The sequence below is a fragment of the Mustela nivalis genome, assembly GCF_964662115.1.
Source record: "Mustela nivalis genome assembly, chromosome: X".
Taxonomy (NCBI): Eukaryota; Metazoa; Chordata; class Mammalia; order Carnivora; family Mustelidae; genus Mustela; species Mustela nivalis.
The window spans coordinates 61546053-61565557 of NC_139040.1; the positions used below are offsets into that span (position 1 = coordinate 61546053).

The window sequence follows — 19505 nt, forward strand, 5'->3', positions numbered from 1 at the left end:
CATTCAAACATACTCCAAGAATTGTTAGAATTCACATCATGTAATCCTCAAGTAATGTTTATTATCCCCATAATGTTAATGGCCAGAAGTTGTAGCTTATTCAGAGATTTCAGGGAAAGCTCCCCCTAGAAAATATATTGATTGAAAATGAACTTACAAATCATTTAAATCAAAAGAGGACAAATAAAACGGTGGGGGGATCTAAGTACACTGTAACTGAAGGATATATGAAAAAAGAACCATTGTCCATGTTATACACCCAATGGACCAGAATAATGACTCTTTTTCTCTGTTCAATTCATAGCACTCTATTAATTTCATGAATAATGTCTGGTATTTGATACTGTATTTTACAACTGAATACACAACTAGCAGATAGTTTTTAACTAGAAAAGCCACATCACTTTCGAGTTTGTCTCAAGTGATAATAATAGTGTAATTGTATGGTAGGCCTAGCAAGAGCCTTTGAAATTCTAATGCAATGTTTTCCATTTTCTATGTATATTCTGAGTGTATTGAAATGATGTATTAATTTATAAAGTCTTTGGCTTCAGTTTTAACCATAATCAAGAAGTCAGTTTTCTCAAATAATACAAAATATTGGTAAAAAATATTGATACTAAGGATTCTTAATTAGTTCCAAGTAAATCAGAAATCAAAAGTCTTGGAGCAAAGCTGAGTTGGGAACTGAAAGGGAAATACATATATGAACATGGGCTCTTCAAAAAAGTGACATAGGGGGCACCTGGGTGGCTCAATGGATTAAAGCCTCTGCCTTCAGCTCGGGTCATGATCCCAGCGGGATCGAGCCCCGCATCCGGCTCTCTGCTCAGCAGGGAGCCTGCTTCCTCCTCTCTCTCTGCCTGCCTCTCTTTCTACTTGTGATCTCTCTCTCTCTCTGTCAAATAAATAAATAAAATAATAAAAAAAGTGACATAGATCCATTTTATTCAATAATGGCATTGTTATTCCAAATTATTTTTTTTAATGTGTTTACATGGCTAGTGGCCCTTCCCCTGAGAGAGTATGAAACATAGCACTTGCTCTTTTATAGGAATTATGGACAGAATTCAAAGGTAATTTGAATTCAACCAATAATTATTGAGAATTAATTTATTCCTATGTATCAGAAACTGTGCTAGAATTATAGGAAATAAGAAAAATAAACCTTTAATATCATCATATATTGCACAAATTAATAAAAACCTTCCATATTGTGGATTAAATTTAATACCAAATCATTTGGACATATCTGATTAAGACCTCAAATTCAATTTCTGCCCACACCTTTTGGAGAAGACATGATTGTATTTGTCTATTATGTCTTTCCTCTGCTCCACAGCCTGCAAAACAGCTATTTCTTTATGAATGTTGTTTTCTTTGTTATGCTTTCCCCAAATATACCAATCATTGTTTGAGGGTTTTGCTAATACTGCCACCCAGAAAATAACATTAATTATGAAATAATCTGAGTTTAGTACTTTCCATTCAAAATCTCAGGACTTCCAGAATTTTCCACGGAGAATATGTTGCCTAATAATTCAGATAGGATGATATGTACTAACTACTTCATTATAAGATTTTCATAGAAAGAATGACAAAGCAGAGTTTTAAAATATGACATAATTTCAATATCCTAGAAAGCTAATTGAAAAATTGGAACTGTAACATCAGAAATTCAGTACACACTGCTTACTCCACCATATCAATAATAGTATTATTACACAATTGAGATCACCTCAAATAAGATATTCTTTTTTAAATTTGTTTTAAAATTTGTGTTGTGTTATATTAGTTACCATACAATACATCATTAGTTTTTGATGTAGTTCCAAGATTTATTGTTTAGATATAACACCCGGTGCTTCATGCAATACAAACCCTCCATTTTTTTAAAATTAATTTATTTATTTTCAGAAAAACAGTATTCATTATTTTTTCACCACACCCAGTGCTCCATGCAATCCATGCCCTCTATAATACCCACCACCTGGTACCCCAACCTCCCACCCCCCCGCCACTTCAAACCCCTCAGATTGTTTTTCAGATTCCATAGTCTCTCATGATTCACCTCCCCTTCCAATTTACCCCAACTCCCTTCTCCTCTCTAACACCCCTTGAGTGAAATAAGTCAAGCAGAGAGAGTCAATTATCATATGGTTTCACTTATTTGTGGAGCATAACAAATATCATGGAGGACAAACCCTCCTTAATACCCACTACCAGGTTCACCCATCCCTCCACCACCCTCCCCTCTAAAACCCTCAGTTTGTTTCTTGGAGTCCACAGTCTCTCATGGACAGTTTTTTGTTAGAAAACCATTAGCTATTTCTAGTATATTCATAAAACAGACATCTCTTTTTGAAACTGTGTTTATTTTATGATAACAGTAGCATTGATACAATGGCCTAACCAGGGCATGACTGACATTCTGAAGTCAAATTGCTCACTTTCAGGTAGATGATGTATTGAAATAATGTTGTCACTTATACTATTTACCAGCAGATCTTGACCACAATCAAGGAAATAATGAAAAATAATGAACTAATGACATATGCAACAATATGGATTAATTTCATAGACATCATTATGAGTAGAAGTTAGACACAAAAACTATATGCTAAATTATTCCATATACATGAAATTCATTTTAAGATAAATTAATCTATGCTGATTGATGTCTGAACAATGGTTATATGGTAAAAATGACTAAGAGAAGACATAAAAGAGTCTGGGTGCTTGAAATAATTTTTGTCCTTGTCTGGATGGTTACACATGTGCACACATGTAAATTTTCATTGATTTGTAAACTTAATATCTGTCCATTTTTATGTCTGTAGTTATAGTTCAAAAAACATTTTTAAAAGGAAGAAAAGTACTAGCTAGAAGTAAATTAGTAAGGAAGGTGGTATATATGCCAAACAGTGATGTTATACAGTATACAGTGTATTTATTCTTTCAGGGCCACACACAGTAATACCGTGGGTTAGGATCAACTCCTAAGCTTTTCTTAGAGAGCTATCATCCATTTTATTTTTATTGTTATTCCAACACATTAGTTCCCAAATATTTTGTGAAAATAAACTTAAACTATACCATCCATGGATTATTGCAATTTAGTTCAAATGGAATTTTGGAGCCCAGAAAGACATTTCAAGATACTAAATAAGTGATTAAGGTGACTGTAAACTTATTATATATCAATTTTTGGATTAGGCAACATATACCATAGAGAGGGAGTAAGTCAAATGGCCTTAGAGACTTCTTCTAGTCATTATTTTCTTGATCAACTATGATGTGTCTTAGAAAATTTGAAGTATAAAGACCTGAGGGAATGAGGTCTGTATGTTCTGACACTTCTCAGAAAAATAATTTGGGAAACAAAAACAGGAAAAAAATTAAATTTTGGATGAATTATATTAATTAAGATAATAAGCTGACTAGTTGAATTAATCATATTAAAGGGAAATTACACTCCTTCCTATTGTGGTTCTTTGAGGAGTTGTCGAGCCTTAACCACTAGAAAAAACTGAGCCATCAGGGACCAGAAAGACAGAAATGATTGTGCATCTCTTTTGGGTGTATAAGCCATAGCTTGAAATAATTATTTTTTAGATTGTGCTATTCATGTCTCATCTCTCAATTAAGCATGACTGTTGAGAGTTGACCCTATTTTCCTGGGGTATGCCATACCTTATTCTATGAATAACATATCCTGTCTTTTTTACTGACTTCTTATTCAACTTTACTCTCCTACATATACAAAGTTCTCTTTGAAGTCAAGGGATAGGATTCAGGCAGCAAGACAAAAATCTGGCCACCAATTTGTTCACATTTGTAAACACAGATTTTCTGTTTTACTGTGTCCCATGAACTCTCCGTAGAACTTCAAGATCCAAAGAGAAACAAATTAAATAGCATGATTTCAACTTGACCTTGAATTGTAATACATACAAATAATCTGAGAGGTAGGATTAGGGAGTTTTTTATGGTGTTCGTGATGAAGTCCCAGAACCTAAGTCAGGTTCGGTGGGGTGAGGTTAGGAGCTGACGACTAAAGAAAGAATTCTTAAGACATCTTTGGTGCAAAATGGTGGTTTATTAAAGCACGGGGACAGGACCCGTGGGCAGGAAGAGTTGCTGCTGCCCCGGGTTGTGAGGAGTGGTTGGTTATATACACAGGAGTTGGGTAGGTGAGGACAAAGGGGTGTTCAGAAGGGCTATTGGGGTGATGAGGGAGCAGGAGGCTGGCTGAGGACAAAGCAAAAGCTGGCGCCTTGCACCCCCTCTTCACCCGCTCCCCTCTGATGAAGTTCTAGAACGTAGGTGAGGTTTGGTGGGCTGAGGTCCGGAGCTGATGACCAAGAAAGAATTCTTGAGACATCTTTGGTGCAAAATGGTGGTTTATGAAAGCACGGGGACAGGACCCATGAGCAGGAAGAGCTGCTGCCCTGGGTTGTGAGGGATGGCAGGTTATGTACCCTGCTGTTGGGGGAAGGTGAGGGGAAGGGAGGTTTCAGTGGAGTTTTCATATGCTAAAGAGGGCCTACAAGGTGCCAAGATGTTCCAGGCCTGCCCTTGCTGCTGGATCAATGTTGTCTTTAGACCAGCCATTAACATTAAGATAGTTGGGAGACTTTTTGGTGGGGTGTCACAATCCTGCTATCAATCGTCTTTGTTAGTGAGATTTAGAACATTTGAAAGCCAAGGGAGACTCCTGTCTAGCAGGATTGTGAGCTCTGCAAGTTAACTATTTGCTTATTGTTCATGGCAGTCAGGGCTGCCTGAGGGATGCTACACATATGGAGGGGAGCGGATGAAGGGGGGGATGCAAGGCGCCAGCTTTTGCTTTGTCCTCAGCCAGCCTCCTGCTCCCTCATCACCTCCATATGTGTAGCATTCCTCAGGCACCCCTGACTGCCATAAAACGATAAATAGTTAACTTGCAGGGATCACAATCCTGCAGAACAGGAATCTCCCTTGCCCTACAAGATGTCCTAGAGACCTAAACAGGGAGGTTACCTTATCAATAGCACAAATTTCCAGAGGCAAATAACTCTTGGTTCCTGAAGCCCTAATGTCCCCCTCCCACCATAAACTGGAGGAGACTGGAGTAGAAAGGAATGTAAATGATAGCCAGATCATAATGCCCCACCAAGAATCCCCCATTATCTTGATGTTAGTGCCTGACCTAAAGATGACATTGATCAAGCCATAAGGGCAAAGACTCCCCCCCCCCCCCCGGCACCTTGTAGGCCCTCCCTAGCATGTGAGAACTCTGTCGAAATCTCCCATTCCTTCACCACCTCCCCCCAACCGTGGGGTATATAACATGCCTACCCTCACAACCCGGGGCAGCAGCTCTTCCTGCCCACGGGTCCTGTCCCCGTGCTTTAATAAACCACGATTTTGCACCAATGACGTCTTAAGAATTCTTTCTTTAGTCGTCGGCTCCGAACCTCCTGACCCCACCGAACCTGACTTAGGTTCTGGGACTTCATCAGGGGCAAAGAATACTATCAGGATATTGAAGGCTTAGTTGCTATCAAGTAAAGACAATTGGAAGTCTGGTGGAATGTTACATTCCTGCTATCAAGCATCCTTGTTAATGAGATTTAGGTTTAGAAGAAATTTAACTTTATTTACTTTTCCTTCTACTTCCACCTCCTTCGGTTTTTTTTTTTATGGAGGGGAGGGTGACATTAGGCTTGAGGAACTGAGTTCTGTGTCTTTGGAAATTGCGCTTTTGATAAGGTAACTTCTTTGTTGTAATCTCAAGGACATTTGCAAACCAAGGGAGACTCCTGTCTTGCAGGATTGTGATCTCAGCAAGTTAACTATTTATCATTTTATGGCAGTCAGGGGTGCCTGAGGAATGCTACACATATAGAGGGGAGCGGATGAAGGGGGGGGTGCAAGGCACCAGCTTTTGCTTTGTCCTCAGCCAGCCTCCTGCTCCCTCATCATTAGGAAAACTGAGATCTAAAAAAGTCACAGTAGGTAGTATCGCAATTCACTTACTCACTACATTGTTCTAAACACAGATTCCTGAATTTAATTTTCTTATATTTTCTTTATAGAGAAGAAATTACTGGCACTTGGTGGCAAATTCAAAGAAGTAGTCATCATTAAGTCTTGTTAAAACAAAGGAAACCCATCTTGAAACAGGACACACCCAGACAGAACATGAGACAACTGAATTGTTTCCAGGGACTTTTTTTTTTTTTCATTAGAAAACTGATTTTCTAAAAATAATCAAAATATCCCACAAATTTCCATGTATGACTATACTATATTATTGTCAGTATTATTAAACATGTCAGTATAGTCTTTCAGGAGACAAACAACAAGTATTTGTCAGTCTCAGCAATAAACTATAGTGACAGTAAACTTAATCTGGTGTTAATTAGGCTTGTGGAAAACTAAATCAAGCATCAGAAGTCACAAATTATTTTAAGCTTCCACTAAGCATAAACAGAAAGCCTTGAGGATCCATAACATGTTATTTTTACTGACAGTTTTCTACTTTTTGACAAATTGATTTTATGTTACTCATAGGCCTTGTCTTGATTGCCCTTAGCTCTGTCTTCTCATGGCCTCCAAACAGCAGTTTGCTAATCCTTCCTATTTCTTTGTGTATTTAAGCAGAATTACAAACTTCAAATACATTGTAAAATCAACCTGTATACAATCTTTCAAAACCACTTAAGTGACCCAGTGATGGAAGTATCAGCTTTGTAAGTAAATGCAGAACAATCTGAAAATCTTTCCAAGTGTTTATTTATAAGCCATTTGTAATTACTAAGCAGGAATGAATGAAGTTCCATAAAATGTAAAACAGGAGAGTCTTTTGCATTAAATTACAATTTGCCCACCTAAGAAAGGATAATACTGCTTTTTTTAAGCCTATTCTAATTGAGGAGTGTGATTATGTTATACAAGTTCATTGACATGCAAATGACGACTTTTAAACTGCAGAAACAGTACACATGTGAAAGAATAAACCACTACAAGGAGCAAGGAAACAGATGTAAACAATGTTCATATTCCTTTCAAGAGCTCCTTACAGTTTTATGCACCTTGGTGATAACTGATAAAGTAATTAAATTTTTATCTTGTCTCTTTAAGTGACTTTTTTAAAAGGGTTTTAAAAACCCTTTTAAACTCTCTGAACTCTACTCATTCATCTTTCAGTGAGAATTATAACTATCTATGCTTTCTCAGGAATTACTATCTCTCTTTTCTTCCTCCTTCCCTTCCTTCTTTCCTTTTTTTCTCCCTTCCTTCCTTCCTTCCTTCTTTCCTTTTTCCCTACCTTCCTGTACACATCCCTGCCTTCATCTCTATTCTGCCTACATTTTAAAACACTTTTTTCCTTCCTCTCTTTCCTTTCCTCCCCCTCCCCTCTTCTTCAGTAGATTTTCTCTTTCTATCTCTCTGCATTCCCATGAACATTTCTTAAACACCCACTGTTTATGAAGGCTTGAAGACACAATATCAAATAAGACAAAGCCCCTGCCCTCAAAAATTTCACAACTTAGATAAATGGACTTGAACATCAAAAAAATACTGTATAGAGTGATGTAATTTAAAAAAGAAAACTATAGAGTAAGTAATATAATAGACATTCCCTGTTGCCATAAGAAAATAAGGAATGTCCACCGGTATTCTTCAAAGAGCTGGAGCAAATAATCCTAAAATTTGTATGGAATTAGAAGAGACCCCAAATCGCTAAGGAAATGTTGAAAAACAAAAATAAAACTGGGGGCATCACGTTACCTGATTTCAAGCTTTACTACAAAGCTGTGATCACCAAGACAGCATGGTACTGGCATAAAACAGACACATAGACCAGTGGAACAGAGTAGAGAGCCCAGATATGGACCCTCAACTCTATGGTCAAATAATCTTCGACAAAACAGGAAAAAATATATAGTGGAAAAAGACAATCTCTTCAATAAATGGTGCTGGGAAAACTGGACAGCTATATGTAGAAGAATAAAACTCGACCATTATCTTACACCGTACACAAAGATAAACTCAAAATGGATAAAAGAACTCAACGTGAGACAGGAATCCATCAGAATCCTAGAGGAGAACATAGGCAGTAATCTCTTCGATATCAGCCACAGCAACTTCTTTTAAGATATGTCTCCAAAGGCAAAGGAAACAAAAGCGAAGATGAACTTTTGGGACTTCATCAAAATCCAAAGCTTCTGCACAGCAAAGGAAACAGTCAAGAAAACAAAGAGGCAACCCACGGAATGGGAGAAGATATTTGCAAATGACAGTACAGACAAAAGGTTGATATCCAGGATCTATAATGAACTCCTCAAACTCAACACACACAAAACAGACAATCATATCAAAAAATGGGCAGAAGATATGAACAGACACTTCTCCAATGAAGACATACAAATGGCTATCAGACACATGAAAAAATGTTCATCATCCCTAGCCCTCAGGGAGATTCAAATTAAAACTACACTGAGATATCACCTTACACCAGTTAGAATGGCCAAAATTAGCAAGACAGGAAACAACATGTGTTGGAGAGGATGTGGAGAAAGGGGAACCCTCTTACACTGTTGGTGGGAATGCAAGATGGTGCAGCGACTTTCGAGAACAGTGTGGAGATTCCTCAAGAAATTAAAAATAGAACTTCCCTATGACCCTGCAATTGCACTACTGGGTATTTACCCCAAAGATACAGATGTAGTGAAAGGAAGGGCCATCTGTACCCCAATGTTTATAGCAGCCATGGCCATGGTCGCCAAACTGTGAAAAGAACCAAGATGACCTTCAACGGACGAATGGATAAAGAAGATGTGGTCCATATACACTATGGAGTATTATGCCTCCATCAGAAAGGATGAATACCCAACTTTTGTAGTAACATGGACGGGACTGGAAGAGATTATGCTGAGTGAAATAAGTCAAGCAGAGAGAGTCAATTATCATATGGTTTCTCTTATTTGTGGACCATAACAAAAAGCATGGAGGACATGGGGAGTTAGAGAGAAGGGAGTTGGGGTAAATTGAGTAAAGTCATACTCTTAACGTATCAATGATATCTCAATAAAAAGTTGATTAGAGATTCATAAAGGAGGGGTGAAAGGCACCATAAGCAGTAAAATAAACATATATCAAAGCATGATGTTATAAGATCTTAAGGATGGATTCTGGGGACAACTGGGTGGCTCAGTCAGTTAAGAGTATGACTTTAGCTCAGGTCATGATCCCAGGGTCCTGGGATTAGACCCCACACTGCGATCCCTGCTCAGCAGAGAGTCTGTTTCTCCCTCTGCCTCTCTTGCTCACTCTCTCTCTCTTAAATATATTTTTAAAAATCTTAAAAAAAAACCCTGAAGATGTGTTTTGGAACCTATGCTCATACACTGAGATAAGGTGCTTGTGAAGCATGGACAAGCGATGAGACCATAGAAGTAGTCAGAATATGGAGTCCTTACCTGATAATTGTAGAAAATTGACTTTAATCTGAAAGGCATGGGAAGCCATTTGAATTATTTTAACCATAAATATGGCATAATCACATTATAGATTTGTAAAAGATCACTTAAGCATTACTGTGAAGGAAGGAGTGATATGACTTAAGGCAGGAAACCAGGTTAGGAGACTGTTGTAGCAGTGGGGCAAGCATGGATGAGACTTGTCTAAAGAAATGGCTTTGGGGGGTGCCTGGGTGGCTCAGTGGTTTGGGTTGCTGCCTTCGGCTCGGGTCATGATCTCAGGGTCCTGGGATCGAGCCCTGCATCGGGCTCCCTGCTCCGCAGGAAGCCTGCTTCCCTCTCTCTCTCTCTGTCTTTCTCTCTGCCTGCCTCTCTGCCTACTTGTGATCTCTGTCTGTCAAATAAATAAATAAAATCTTAAAAAAAAAAGAAATGGCTTTGGGACAACAAAGGAAGTAATAGATTTGAGTAACTGAAGATGTGTTCCATCAGGACCATTATAACCTGTAATCATATTGATTTGGTTATATTTTGTACTCATTTTTCATAGCACTTATGACAACTGTAGCTATAATTCAATCACTCTGCCACAGTGTCTTCCATAACACCTTGGGAGATGGAGAGGAGAAGTGAGTTGGGGAAAACTGGATGGGGAGACAAATCATGATACTGTAGTATCTTAGAGACAAACAGGGGTTTGGAGAAGGGGTGTGGGGGTTTGGGGAGAGCCTGGTGGTGGGTATTGTGGAAGGCAGGTATTGCATGGAGCACTGGGTGTGGTGCATAAACACTGAATTTCAGAACACTGAAAAACAAATTTTTTTTTTTGAAAAAAGACGAAGGTGCTCAAAAAATATTTTTAAATAAATCAAAGTAAACTGGAATGACAAGGTGATTGCGGTTCAGAAAATGAGATATTGGAATTGATATTTCAGAAATGGAATAATTCTAAATTATTTCAAAAGTAGAGTGTATCCATGGAAGTGGGTGACTGGAGTGGATAGTTGAAGAACAAGTCGTCATGAGACAAAAGTGCTGGATAGATTATCTAGATGGGCTATTGCCTTGATTTTCTTGAGCATGGATTAAAGAATCTGTGCTTATGGTGCCTCTCGAGGAAGCACAGTTTTGATGGAATTTGGACTTGGTTTCTGGCCTCTACAAAACTGGATTCTAATGAGGTGTTTATACATAGGCAACAATTAATAAGCATATTTTAACATAAGTGAATATTAATATGATTAAAAGCAAACATGACTGAGATCTAAAGGATCACTGAAATAATTGCTTAGATTTAAAACCTAACAATAATAAAGAGAAAACCATATAATGATATGGGCCAATTGTAGCTTTTGGTTTATGAGACTTATCTAAATATATACATATTGATATGCATATATAATATATAGAGAGATTATATATTATATATATATATATATATATATATATATATATATAATCTTTCCACAGGCATGTTGTAGTAGATTTAATATGCCTTTTAAAATATAGGATATTATTATATTCAGCAATTACATATTTCAAAGTCAAATCTCAGTGTTTCTATTAAAAATCACAGATAAGGTGTTACTATCTTATGTTACATAATTGCTTCTTCACTTTTTACCAGTTTCCTTTATTCTTGAATGAATGCACTAATAATCAAATTAAAAGCTTGTAAGTATTTATTTGTGAAACAATATGTTTGTACAAATATTCTTCTTAGGGTAATGAGAAATACATAAAATAAAATTTAAAATGCAGCCTCTGTGGTTCACAGTATGATAAAAGGCACCATGGTTGGTGAAAAGAGCTATGTAGTAGAAATTAGAAAAAAAAAAAACCTGGGTTCAAGCCTAGTTTTGGCACTTTCTGGCAAGTGGGCAGGTTATTAAATAATAGGATTAAAAAATAATATATGTGGGGCACCTGGGTGGCTCAGTGGGTTAAGCCGCTGCCTTCGGCTCAGGTCATGATCTCAGGGTCCTGGGGTCGAGTCCCACATCGGGCTCTCTGCTCAGCAGGGAGCCTGCTTCCCCTCTCTCTCTCTGTCTGCCTCTCCATCTACTTGTGATTTCTCTCTATCAAATAAATAAATAAAATCTTTAAAAATATATATATATATGTAAAATAATTTGTAAAAATATATGTGCCAAATTAACATATTTAAAAACAAAATCCAGTGAGAAATATACACACATAAAATTAACTGTAAAAGAAGACTAAATGTGGAATGTTATAATATAGGTAGAAATGAAGTGATGGAGATGTCTGACTTGGAGATACTTAGGCATGGAAGATACTTATCTTTCAAAAGAACCAAAAAAGCAAAATCTTCTAAAGAAAAGTGTACATGAAATGGTCCTCCCAAAATCTTGCATTCATTAAAATGGTGATTAATAAAAATCTATCTTGAGTGCTGTCTGCCTAAAGTAGTTGGAAAAAACCTCTAATGCATAAGATTTTTCAACTATGTTCCATTTTCAGGCAAAACAAATAAGTGACAGTGAAACAACTTGATACTGAAAATTTTTAAATAAAATTTCCAGATTTTTTTCTGGGGTATAGTACATATAAAACTCAGCTTTTGTGTATTCTTTACATAGTTCTAGTAATAGGACTATTACTCTAGTCCTGGATAATGATAAACAATGTTCTAGCTGGTTTTGCAATATCTTCAGTTGGAAAAAGTATGACCAAAATTTATCAACTTAAAGTCACTCAGCTATATAATTTCTAGAACTGAGTCTCCATCAATTTGTAAAGACTGTCATATATATATATATATATATATATATATATATATATATATATATGTATTTTTTTTCTTTTAAACCTCAGTTAACCCCAAAATTTAGTCACCCAGAAATCCCTAGCTCAGGCATTCAGTTAATTGAAACTATATTGTCAAACAGGTATTCTGACATAATAATATCCAGTTTTGTTACCAGATGAAGTGTTCATGTTTGGAAGAGCAATGGTTATAAACACCTAGTAAGTGAAATTACTTTCCTTTTTACTCCCTAGCATGAAGAAGAAATGGAGTGGACTGGATATAGCTATTGGTTCAGACAGAAAAGACATCAGAAGAAAAATCCCACATTGGTAAAAATAAGGAATAGGCTATGTAAAAACAGATAAATGCATAGAACTGTATTAGAAAAATATGTTTGTGTGTATTTGAGTATGTGTGTAGAAACATGGAAAACCAGGAAGATAATTGAAATGAGTTTGGTTCTCAGTTCTGCTAAAACAATTGTGAGCACTTCACCTCTCTGGGTCTCAACTTCATCATCTGTAAAATGAAGGTTTACATTAGGTGATGTCTGAGATAGCTTCCAGCTCTAATATCCTAGAGGTGAATTATCCTTCCTAATACTGTTATGGAAGATTTTCATATACTGTTAAAGCTGAAGCCCTGAGGGGGGAAAATATGATAGATGATAGATATATATATAAGCTGCAAGGTAGTCCTTTTTCCCTATTCAATACAAGTTCTAATGTCCCTGTATCTCTGGAATGTTGAGTCCTTTAACAAAAATAACAAGACACATGCAGGAAGAACTGATAAACTTCCTTGCCCTCATCAAGGTTTTATAACCACCTTCCCATCTTGTTCTTTTGTCAGTGTTTCTCTGTGTTGGTTTTTGTTTTTGTACATTATAAATCTTATTCTTGGGGATAGTTTTGGCTTGGTTTTTCTTTTTCTTTTTTTCCCCCCTTTGGTGACTCTTTTTCTTTGTTTTTGTACTTTATAAACCTTACTTTTGGGACTCATTTTGGCTGTTATTTTTTTCTTTTTCTCTCTTTTTACTTTCTTTTTGGTGGTGACTTCCAATTGCTCTAAAACTTTCCATGGTGCACCTTGCCTGGATCATAGTTGATATATTCAGCTATACATCCCCTCAACAACCTCTCACCAAGTGACTAGGAGGAGGAACACCCAACAGAGGAAAAATTCAGAGTCTGTTACCTCTGCCACAGAACTATTGGATATGGACATAAACCATATGTTGGAATAGGGTAGCAATTATCCAGACAATGACTAGGATGGAGAAGACCATTAGTGAAAACATAGAATCTCAAGGGCTGAAGTGAGAACTGATCAGGCAGAACTTAAAAATGATGTCAGTGAGATCCAATCTAATCTAAATACACTAACATCTAAGGTAAATGAGACAGAAGATCAAATTAGTAATCTAGAAGACAAACTGATATAAAAGAAGGATCAAGAGGAGGCCTGGAACAAACAACTAAGAAACCATGAAAACAGAATTAGGGAAATAAACAATGCCATGAAAAATTCCAATGTCAGAATTACTGGTATCCCTGAAGAGTGAAGAGAGAGAGAGAGGACTAGAAGTTATAGTTGAACAAATCCTAGATGAAAGTTTCCCTAATCGGGGGAATGGAACAAGTGTTCATGTCCTAGAGGCAAAAAGGACACCACCCAAGACCAATGAGGGTAGAAAGACCTCAAGGCACATGATTGTGAAGTTCATGAGTGATAAATTCAATGAAGATGAATTAAGGGCAACTAGGGGGAAGAGATTGTTTATGTACAGAGGAGGGACCATCAGAATAACATCAGAACTGCCCACAGAAACCTGGCAAGCCAGAAAGGGCTTGCAAGACATATTACAGGCACTAAATGAGTACAACATGCAGCCAAGAATACTTTATCCATCAAGGCTGACATGCAGAATAGATGGAAGATAAAGAGCTACCAAGACTGGCAAAGTTTAAAAGACCACCAAGTCGGGAATACAAGAAATATTAAGGAGGGGGTTCCACAAAAGAAATAAGAAACCAAGAGTGTCATAGAATAGAAATTTACAGAGACAATCTATAGAAACAAGGACTTCTTAGGCAACATGATGTCAATAAAAACTTATCTTTCAATAATCACTCTCAACGTGAGTGGTCTTAATGCTCCCATAAAGTTCCCATAAAGTCTGCACAGGGTTGCAGATTGGATAAAACAACAGGACCCATCCATATGCTGTCTACAAGAGATGAATTTTGAACCTAAAGATACATCCAGACTGAAAGTGAAAGGATGGAGGAGCATCTTTCATGCCGACGGGCCTCAAAAGAAAGCTGGTGTAGTGATTCTCATATCAGATACATTAGATTTTAAACTAAAGACTGTAGTCAAAGAAAACAAGGACACTACATCATTCTTAAAGGGTCTATCCACCAAGAAGATCTAACAATTGAAAATATTTATGCTTCCAATGTGGAACCAGTCAACTGCATAAGGCAACTGTTAATCAAAATACAAAGTCATATTGACATGTCACTATCAGCAATAGACAGATCTTCTAAGCAGAAAATCAATAAAGAAACAAGATCATTGAATGATACATGGGACCAGATGGACCTCATAGATAAATACAGAACATTCTACCCTAAAACAACGGAATACTCATTCTTCTCTAGTGCATATGGAACTTTCTCCAGAATAGACCACATACTGGGTCACAAATTGGGCTCAACTAATAACAAAATTCTGAGATTTTCCCCTGCATATTCTCAGACCACAAAGCTTTGAAACTGGAACTCAACCACAAGAAAAAGTTTGGAAGATATTCAAACACGTGGAAGGTAATGAATATCCTGCTCAAGAATGTCTGGATCTACCAGAAAATCAAAGAAGAACCAAAACAATTCATGGAAACCAATGAGAATGAGACACATTGGTCCAAAAGCTATGGGATATGGCAAAGGCAGTCCTAAGGGGGAAATACACAGCCATCAAAGCCTCACTCAAAAAACTGAACAATCCAAAAAACAAACAAACAAATAAATAAATAAAAAAAATAAATTGAAAAATCCTGAATGCACCAACTCTCTGTACACCTTAAAGAACTAGAGAATCAAAAAAAAAAAAAAAAAGCCAACACCATGCACAAGAAAGGAAATAATTTCGAGCAGAGACCAATGAGTTAGAAACTAGAGATATAGTAAAACACATCAATGAAACTGGAAACTGGTTCTTTGAAAGAATTAATAAGATCGATAAACCACTGGCCAAACTAATCCAAAACCAAGGAGAGAGGACCTAAATTAATAAAATTATGAATGAAAGGTGAGAGATCATGACTAAAACCAAGGAAATAGAAACAATCATCAGAAATTATTACCAGGGGTGCCTGGTGGCTCAGTGGGTTAAGCCTCTGCCTTCAGCTTGGGTCATGATCCCAGAGTCCTGAGATTGAGCCCTACACTGGGCTGTCTGCTCATTAGGGAGCCTGCTTACCCCTCTCTCTGCCTGCCTCTCTGCCTACTTGTGATCTCTATCTGTCAAATAAATAAATAAAATCTTTAAAAAAGGAGAAATTATTATCAACAGTTAGATGCCAATAGCTAAGCAACCCTGAAGTAATGGATGCATTCCTGGAAACCTATAGACTTCCAAGACTGAATCAGAAAGAAATTGACACCCTGAATAAACCAATAACCAGTAACAAAATTGGAGCAGTGATCAAAAACCTCCCAAAAAACAAGAGTCAAGGACCTGATGGATTCCCTTTGGAATTCTACCAAACATTCAAAGAAGAAATAATACCTACTCTCCTGAAGCTGTTTCAAAAAAATAGAAACAGAATGAAAACTTCCAGACTCTTTCTATGAGGCCAGCATCACCTTGATCCCTAAATCAGGCAAAGATCCCATCAAAAAGGAGATTTTCAGGCCAGTATCCCTGATGAATTTGGATGCCAAGTTTCTCAACAAGGTCTTTGCTAATAGGATTTAACAGTACATTAAAAAGATTATCCTCCACAACCAGGTGGGATTTATCCCTGGGATGCAAGGGTGTTTCAACATTTGTAAATCAACCAATGTGACAGAACAAATCAATAAGAGAAGAGAGAAGAACCACATGGTCCTCTCAATTGATACAGAAAGCATTTGACAAATAGAGCATCTGTTCCTGATTAAACTTCTTCAAAGTATAGGGATAGAAACATTCCTCAACCTCATAAAATCTATCTATAAAATCTATCTATCTATAACAATCTATCTATAAAATCTATCTATCTATAAAAACCCCACAGTGAATATCATTCTCAATGGGGAAAGTCTGAGAGCCTTCTCATTGAGATCAGGAACATGACAAGGATGTCCACTCTCACCACTGTTGCTCAACATAGTACTAGAAGTACTAGCAACCACAATCAGACAACAAAAAGAAATAAAAGTACTCAAATTGACAAAGAAGAAGTCAAACTCTCTCCGCAGATGACACGATACTTTATATGGAAAACCCAAAAGACTCCCACCCCAAACTACTAGAACTCATAAAGCAATTCAGTATTATGTCAGGACACAAAATCAATGCACAGAAATCAGTTGCTTTCTTATACACTAACAATGAAACTGAAGAAAAAGCAATTAAAGAATTGATTCCATTTACTATAGAACCAAGAACCATAAGATACCTTGGAATAAACCAACCAAAGAGTTAAAGGATCTATATTTGAGGAACAAGAGAACACTCAGGAAAGAAATTGAAGACACAAAAGATGGAAAAGCATTCCATGCTCATGTATCAGTAGAATAAACATTGTTAAAATCTCTATACTGCCCAGACTAGGAGAGCCTGTTTCTTCCTCTCCCTCTGCCTCCCACCTCATGCTTTCTCTCCCGCTCTTCTCTCCATATATTAAATAAAATCTTTTTTTAAAAAAATTGGAAAAAAATCTGCACAGAAAAAAAAAAAACAATCAACAAAACAAAGAGGCAATCCAAGGAATAAGAGAAGATATTCCCAAATGACACTACAAAGGGCTGATATCCAACATATAAAGAACTCCTCAAACTCACATCCCAAGACAAGATAATCATGTCAGAAAATGGGCAGAAGACATGAAGAGACACTTTTCCAATGAAGACATACAGATGACTAGCAGCACATTAAAAAATGTTCATCACCATTAGCCATCAGAGAAATAAAAGTCAAAACCACATTGAGATACCCTTTCATCAGTTAGACTAGGAAAGGTTAATAAGACAGGAAAGAAGAAATGTTGAAGAGGATGTTGAGGAAGGGGAACCCTCTTACACTGTTAGTGGGAATGCAAGTTGGTGCAGCCACTTTGGAAAACGATGTGGAGATTCCTCAAAAAATTAAAAAATAAGGGGGACGCCTGGGTGACTCAGTTGGTTAAGCAGCTGCCTTCGGCTCAGGTCATGATCCCAGCATCCTGGGATCGAGTCCAACATCGGGCTCCTTGCTCAGCAGGGAGCCTGCTTCTCCCTCTGCCTCTGCCTGCCATTCTGTCTGACTGTGCCTGCTCTCTCCCTCTCTCTCTCTCTGATAAATGAATAAAATCTTTAAAAAAATTAAAAATAAGGGTTCTTAGGTGGCTCAGTGGGTTAAGACTCTGCCTTCAGCTTAGGTTATAATCTCAGGGTCCTGAGATAGAGCCCCACATTGGGCTCTCTGCACTGCAGGAAGCCTGCTTCCCTCTCTCTCTCTTTCTGCCTAATTGTGATCATTCTCTCTCTCTCTCTCTCTCTCTCTCTGTCAAATAAATAAATAAAATCTATTAAAAAATTAAAAATAGAGCTACCTTATGAACCTGCAATTACACTGCTGGGTATTTACCTCAAAGATACAGATGTAGTGAAAACAAGGGCCCTATATGTCCCAATCTTCATAGCAGCAATATCCAAAATCAACAAAGTGTGGAAAGAGCCAAGATGCCCCTCAACAGACGAAGGGATAGAGAACATGCACTCCATATATACAATGGAATATTACTCAGCCATCAAAAGGGAAGAATACCCAGCTTTTGCATCAACATGGGTGGGACTGGAGGAAATTCTGCTAAGTGAAATAAGTCAAACAGAGAAAGGCAATTATCATATGGATTCACTTACTTGTGGAAAATAAGGAATAATATGGAGGATGTTAGGAGAAGGAAAGGATAAGTGAATTGGTGGAAATCGAAGGGGGAGAGGAACCACGAGAGACTGTGGATTTTGAGAAACAAACTGAGGGTTTTAGAGGGGAGGGGCTTGGGGGGATGGGTGATCCTGGTGGTGAGTATTAAAGAGGGCATGTATTGCATGGAGGACTGTGTGTGGTCCATACACAATCTTGAAACACTGAAAAAATAAAATTATATATATATATATATATATATAGTACAGTACTTTTTTTAAATGGAAGAAAGGGAAGCCAGTATTACACTGACCCCCAAACCAGGCAAACACCCCACCAAAAAGGAAAATTTTAGACCAATATCCTTGATGAATATGGATGCCAAGATTCTCAGCAAGATCCTAGCTACTAGGATACAACAGTAAATTAAAAATATTATCCACCATGACTAGGTGGGATTTATCCCTGGGATGCAAGGATGTTTCAGCATTTGCAAATCAATTAATGTGATAGAAAAAATCAAGAAAGAAGAGAGAATAGCCACATGGTCCCCTCAAATGATGCAGAAAAAGCATTTGACAAGATACAACATGTGTTCCTGATTAAAATGATTCAAAGTATAGGGATAGAGGGAAAATTCTTCAACTTCATAAAATCTATGAAAAGTCCACAGTGAATATCATCCTCAATCAGAAACAAAAAGATGGAAGAGCATTCCATGCTCATGAATCAGAAGGATAAACATTGTTAAAATGTCTATACTGCCTAGAGCAAACTATACTTACAATGCCACCCTGATCGAAGTTGCACCGGCATTTTTCAAAGAGCTGAAACAAATAATCCTAAAATTTGTATGGAACCACAAGAGACCCCGAATTGCTAAGGAAATGTTGGAAAAGAAAAACAAAACTGGGGACATCAGGTTACCTGATTTCAAGCTTTATTACAAAGTTGTGATCACCAAGACAGCATGGTACTGGCACAAAAACAGACACTTAGACCAGTGGAAGAGTAGAGGGTCCAGATATGATCCCTCAACTCTATGGTCAAATAATCTTTAACAAAGCAGAAAAAAATATCCAGTGGATAAAAGTTAGTCCTTTCAATAAATGGTCCTGGGAAAATTAGACAGGTATGTATAAAAG

The 19505-nt window shown here is 37.2% G+C and overlaps 1 long non-coding RNA gene across 1 annotated transcript; it reads right to left on the bottom strand.

The window, feature by feature from the left end:
- Window positions 1-4079: 4079 nt before the first annotated feature.
- On the bottom strand, window positions 4080-5673 carry LOC309855686. Its single transcript, XR_014306934.1, has 2 exons — window positions 5518-5673; window positions 4080-4220 (listed from the first exon to the last, which is right to left on the bottom strand). It is a non-coding gene; the product is annotated as an uncharacterized lncRNA (long non-coding RNA).
- Between the last annotated feature and the right edge of the window lie 13832 nt (window positions 5674-19505).